General features: G+C 33.9%; 1 non-coding gene across 1 annotated transcript; it reads left to right on the top strand.

Annotated features, from left to right (window-relative positions):
- The first annotated feature begins 540 nt into the window (after nucleotides 1-540).
- On the top strand, nucleotides 541-613 carry TRNAA-UGC (transfer RNA alanine (anticodon UGC)). Its single transcript has one exon. It is a non-coding gene; the product is annotated as a tRNA-Ala (tRNA).
- Nucleotides 614-6,179: the final 5,566 nt, after the last annotated feature.

Genomic DNA, 6,179 nt, shown 5'->3' with positions numbered 1-6,179 from the left:
AATACTTTTGTAGAGTTAGCTCTAGGTCAATGTGGAGAGATATTTTTATTGTCCCGTTAATTTTTTGTTCTTAATTTTTATATTCACATTACGCTCTATATATTTTCGTTTGTATCCATGTTATTTTTACATTCGCAGTATTTGTATAGGTTTTTAAAATTAATTTCAGAGTTCAAGTTAGAGGATTATTTATTATCACTCGTTTGGATATACAAACTCGGCAAGTAAGTTCTAAATTTTTCTTAGACTTGAAGTTTTGATACTTTAAAATATATAGTAAGAAAAAGTATATATTTGTAATTTATACAATCACTTTTAAATATGGTGAAACCTAAACAAGTTTTTCAAAATCATTTTAAATAAAGGTAAAATATAAAAAATATTATTTGTTAAAATAACATAGCTCAACTCAAGTATGTACAATAACCTCGAGGTTAGAGATTCATTTCTTACTTCCCACACACACATAGGATATTTTTTAGCAAAGCTGATAGAAATATTTTTTAAATTTGCTTAATATTAAATATTATAATCAGTGAAGGGGATGTAGCTCAAATGGTAGAGCGCTCGCTTTGCATGCGAGAGGCACGGGGTTCGATCCCCCGCATCTCCAATATTTTTTAAATATTTTCAACTTTTATATTTGTTATTTATTATAAATTGAAAGTCTTTTCAAAACATTTAAGGTGTGAGAGGTGATTCCCCGCACCTCCATTATCTTTTAAATTATTTTGAACTTTTATTTATTTTAGATTTGTATGTTAGAATGCTATTTTTAAAATAGCTTATTTTATAAAAGAAACTAAAACAAAAAATAAGAATGATTTGAAATATGAAAATCAAATACATATAAATAAAATAAAAACTAATAAAAACTTATAAAAAAGAAGGAAAAGTAAATTATAAAACTTACCTCACAAATTAGGAGAAGAAATTTTTTTTTTTTAAAAAAATAAGAATGATTTGAAATATTAAAATCAAATGAATATAAATAAAATTACAAACTAAAAAAGAGAAGAGAAATAATTTTTTTTTAAAAAATGTACCTCGAAGAAGAAACCAAGAAGAAATTGAAGAAGAAATTAAAAAGCTAAAGATTCGAAGCTTTATAAAAATAAACAAATAGAAATTTAAAAACAAAGATGAATAGTTATGTAAATTTTTCTTAATTTCCAACTGTATTGGGTGGAGATAAGTGTATAATTATTGTTTTTTTAAAAAAAATCAAAGAGTTGTTTAGGAAGAAAAATCTGAAAAAACAAATGTAAAATGTGGGTTTGGAGGAGCTTAGAAGATAAAACTACTAGTGGATAGCTAATGATATTGATATTATGTTAGTTATATATATATATAAAGAACGTAAAGTTGAAAGGGAATCAGTGCATAGCAATGGAAGCAAATGTTAATTATCATGAAAAAAAAAGTTAATCCAAAGTGAAAATAATTAAGTGATAATTGACATTTACTATTTTATGTAGAGTTAAAAATAATAATACAAGAATAATATGATTTCAATATTAAAGCCTTTCCTTTTGCTTCTACTCCTCATCAATTTTCATCTGGTTATTCTCATACTTCAACCTGTTGGGCATTTGGTATAATTTCCTCACTCCATCATCATTGTCAAAGTCTCTCTTACTCCCAACTCCACCTTCATTTTCAATTACATTTCTGTCTGGGTTATCGACGACGACAATATCGTCATTAGAGTTCGACCCAAAATCTAACATTGTTCGTCAATCGGTATGCTCGTCGAACACAAGCAAGATGCCAATCTTCTTCACGGTGATTTCAACTCCAAAATCAACGATGATCTCAATTTCATCACCAGCTTCCATTTTGAAGGTTTTGTTTGATAAATATTTGACATTATTACAGCATTGGTAAGAGACTCGTTGGTTGTAATGACACATTTTGTGTAATTTATGACTAATAAACTTGGAAGGTATGTTGAGATTGTGTTGTCAAAACAAGAAGAGTAAGCAATGCATACAATGAAGTCTTCTAAATTACAATCACTAAGGCTCCGTTTTGTAACCATTTTGTTTTTTTATTTTTATTTTTGAAAATTAACTCTATGGACATTATTTTCACTTCCAAATTTCTTCCTTTGTTATCTATTTTTCATCAATGGTTTAAAAAATCAAGCTAATTTTTAGACTAAAAAAAGTAACTTTCAAAAAATTGTTTTTGTTAATTTTCAAAAATAAAAACAAAAAACCAAATGGTTATCCTAAATCATTACTAAATGAGGAGGCTTATTTTAGATTATTTCAAGATTCTTTTCAATATAATAATGATGGGATGGAGGATCGAACTTTCAACCTTTAGAAAAGAAGCTATGTCAATTAAGGTTGAGTTCACTCGAAAAATTATTGGCAGGTTTGATTCATTATTGGTTAATAAGCACCGCCAAAACTCGGATTATCTACTCTCATATGACATTAATTACTCAAATGATGCTTCTTCAAAGTTCAGCACATTATAGTTGTATATACTTTTAGTAATTTTAATTGGAAAGAGAAACTTCTAAAACGACTTTGAATCTTTGTTTTCATTCAGAATCATTCTACTTTATCACAAATATGGAATTCATCTCCAATTATCTTAGGTTAGGATTGAAATGGCTTATAAAAATGTTTTTTTATGTTAGATTATATGTCCTAAAACTTGCATTTTGTAAACATTAAACATATTCTATTTGTAATAAAAATGTTATTGAGATTTAAAACTCGCAAGATAGGGTTGGGTACCTTATCTTGAGGACATTATAGATGCAGCCCACTTTGTATATAATACAAAATGATGTGATCCTAAAATTATTCATGTAGAGACATGCGAGTAGGGGCATCCTATGCAAAAGATATTTACATAAGACCAGGCGATGAAATAGTCACTTTTCTTTATAACATCGTTCACTGTTAAAACTGACTATTTCATTTCAATGGTCTAAGATAACTCAATCTTAATCCTGAGTTAACTATGAACTCTTATTTATTCGGGAGTATCCTTAATTTGCATAGGTGAGAGTGACTTAACATTGTCGCTCAATAAGCCTCTTATTTTAGGGGCCAGACTGGATAGATAGCTGGAGACATAGTTCTGCAATATGGAATTCTCTCCTACCCAATTTCAAGGTTAGCAGATAGGTTGTTCCCTTAAGTACTGACTCCTAGTCTTAAACAAGGGGCCCCACCCTCTCTATGACTGAGAGGGACTCGGTTTATTGGTAGGATGATGACGGGCAGCAATGCACATCATTATAGGCCTTTTATTTAGAATTATGAGACCTGTTAAGTAGAAGATGCAGCGATTATACTAAGAATTTATGAGAAAATGAGCTTGCGTCAATCGACATTAAGAATCTCGGCTAACCCACTTTTATGCGTTATTATGTGCTCAATTGTCTATTTTTGTAGCTAACGCAAGAAGCTATCGCATGCGCGGAAGCCAGGCTATCACAAAGACAACCGCATGCAGGGAATCCCTCCATCGCAGAGGCGAACGCATATCTTCAACACATGGATGTTGCGGCCATTAACTGCATGCATCCATCGCTTAGAAGTTGCGGCTGTCGAGCAAATGCGGTCATCGCAAAGAGATTACGACTACAGAATAATAACCATAATAGAAAGGCGATCTCAAGGTTAGTGGAATGCAAGCATGAACGCATACACTGGGATTATCAAAAAGATGATGTTAACATTTCACCTACCACGCCGTGAGTGGCAGAGATTCAGAAAAGGACCATTACGCCACGAGTGTCAGATTCAGAGCAGGTTCATTGATGTTGTCGGCGATCAAGCTCTATAAATAAAAGTCGTTGAGTAGAACTTCACATTATCCAAGATTTTTCGCCTGAGGTTCTCTGCCTTAGGGCGGATCCTTGTGATCCAGACCAAAGCGTGAGAAGATAGTCTTGAGAGTTCTTCATCCCTTCAATCATTTCGAGTGACGACCAGAGCCTTCACTGGAGTTAGAGCTCGAGAGAGTCTACTCCCCCGCCCATCCATGGCACCACCGGCAGCCATGACACACATCTAATGGAAGCAAGACATTGCTTCCATCTGGCCCTTCATTTCTCTTCTATCTTTGTATTGTATTACATTGTGGCTTAAGAGATTAATACATGTTGTGATCAATGTATTTCTATATTTTCCTTCGATCCATCTTTATCTTCATTTACTTAGCATCCTTTACTCTCATTGCATCACTAAGTAAGACTGCTAGAGTATCACAAACTTAATCATGCGGCATAAGGATGTGAAGCATGTAGCAAACCACTGGAAGGTGTGCATTGCGCGAGTGTTGTGAGAAAACCTTATTTGCTTAGTGTGAAGCTGTAGCAATGCTTATCTATAAGCGGATGCAATGCTTGTCTATGAGTAGAATCAGTAGCAACCAACTGCCCGGGAGGGTAAGTAATTGATTGCATTAAGCATTGTAAGCAAGTGTTCACTAGAGATAGAAATAATCTTACCTCAACCATGTTTTATGTGATTACCTTGTCTTATGTTTGCGTCCATCATCCCTTTAGAGCTATTCGAGAGAGAGTCTAAAGAAAGAACTTAGACTCGAGAGAGCTAGGTTAGAATCTAGGCTTGAGAAAGCTAGATTAGAATCACATAAGCAAGAATGGAGACTTAGGAATAAGCTCCATTTGTCATTACAAATTGCATGCGTCTTCGTCAAGTGTGTGTATAGCATGATCGCATAGCATGTGTTGGCTGGGATTACCCTTGCGATCGAGCTTAGTGTTGCGATGAAGACATCCTCACCATTTTACCTATTTTCCCATGCATTTTACTACGTGTTAACAGTTGTCGTGTCTCTATCTCTCACAGTCATACTTCCACCGCTTAATCTATTAGCTAGGAGTAGGAGTAGTGCATAGTCCATAACCTTCATCATTCTTTTATTCTTCACCAAAAACACATTAACGTATAACATTTAGCTACAAGTCACTGAGTTCGACCTCGGATCACTCGAGAAACTTGCGATCTTGTTATACTTGGCGAGAGAGCAAGAAAACTTGTGACACGAACGCATGGTCATTGCATACAAGATTAACGCATAGTTTCGATTCCAACGCATGACCACTGATGCATGAGAACAAACGCATAACCTAAGACATGCATCATATATTGCGTTCCATAATTTTCTTCATCATAGGACCATAAACTAATTGTCCATTAGTGGATCAATCGAGACTTAAGGAGCAAGATGTATTACAAGGGTAAAACAATAATTTTGACTCAACTGTAAATACAAACAACCTATGAAGGATCGACTTATTGATCATGGTTAAATCAAGTATACAAAAATATATTTACAGTGGGGAGAGTGCAGCTACTGGGCTTTAATGGAATGTCCCGGTAGTTAACGAATATTTGTTAGTTATGTTAAAGAGTTTAGCCGGTTAATCTCAAATCTCGAATCAGCTACTGGGCTTTGTAGATGTTACAATTGTTGTAAAGTGCTACAAATGATCTAATCCTGATCACTCATGTGGAGACATATGAGTGGGAGTATTCTATACAAAAAAGTTTGTATAAGACTGAACCACAAAATGACTAGTCTCATTATATAACGTCGTTCATAATTGAGACTTAAATTTCACCAGGATGACCATAGGTGACATGACTTGAATCCTAAGTGAGTTATGAACTCCTGCTTATGAAGGAAATCCTTTTATTTGTATGGGTGAGCGTGGCTAGATCGCTAACTCAATAAGCCTACCATGTTGGGGATTTGTCTGATTGGGGAGTTGAAAACATAGCTACACAAGATGGAATTCACTCATTTCCCGACATCAAGTTAAGTAGATAAATTGCTTCCTTAAAAGCTGATTCTAGGGCTTGAACTATGGCTGGCGCCACACCCTCTCCTGACCCAAGAAGGGTTCGTTCATAATTGGACTATGACTCATTGTTCAATAGAAGGATAAGTGCTACTTAAGGAGTTAGATGTAACTATAGGGACAAAACAGTAATTCTGGCGTACCTGTACTTACGAATAATTCATGAAGGGTAATCGTACTATTAACTGGTTATATCCAGTAGACACATAAATATATTTGTAGTGCAAAGAGTGCAGCTGTCGGTCTTTAGTGGAGTACTCGACAGTCAATGGATGTTGAATAATTAATTAAAAAAGTTTAATTAATTATTCAAGTACCA

The sequence above is a fragment of the Benincasa hispida genome, chromosome 11, assembly GCF_027475165.1.
Source record: "Benincasa hispida cultivar pf3 chromosome 11, pf3_genome.v1.1, whole genome shotgun sequence".
Taxonomy (NCBI): domain Eukaryota; kingdom Viridiplantae; phylum Streptophyta; class Magnoliopsida; order Cucurbitales; family Cucurbitaceae; genus Benincasa; species Benincasa hispida.
The sequence above is the reverse complement of the archived record's forward strand: the minus strand, read 5'-3'. Positions and strand labels throughout refer to the sequence as shown.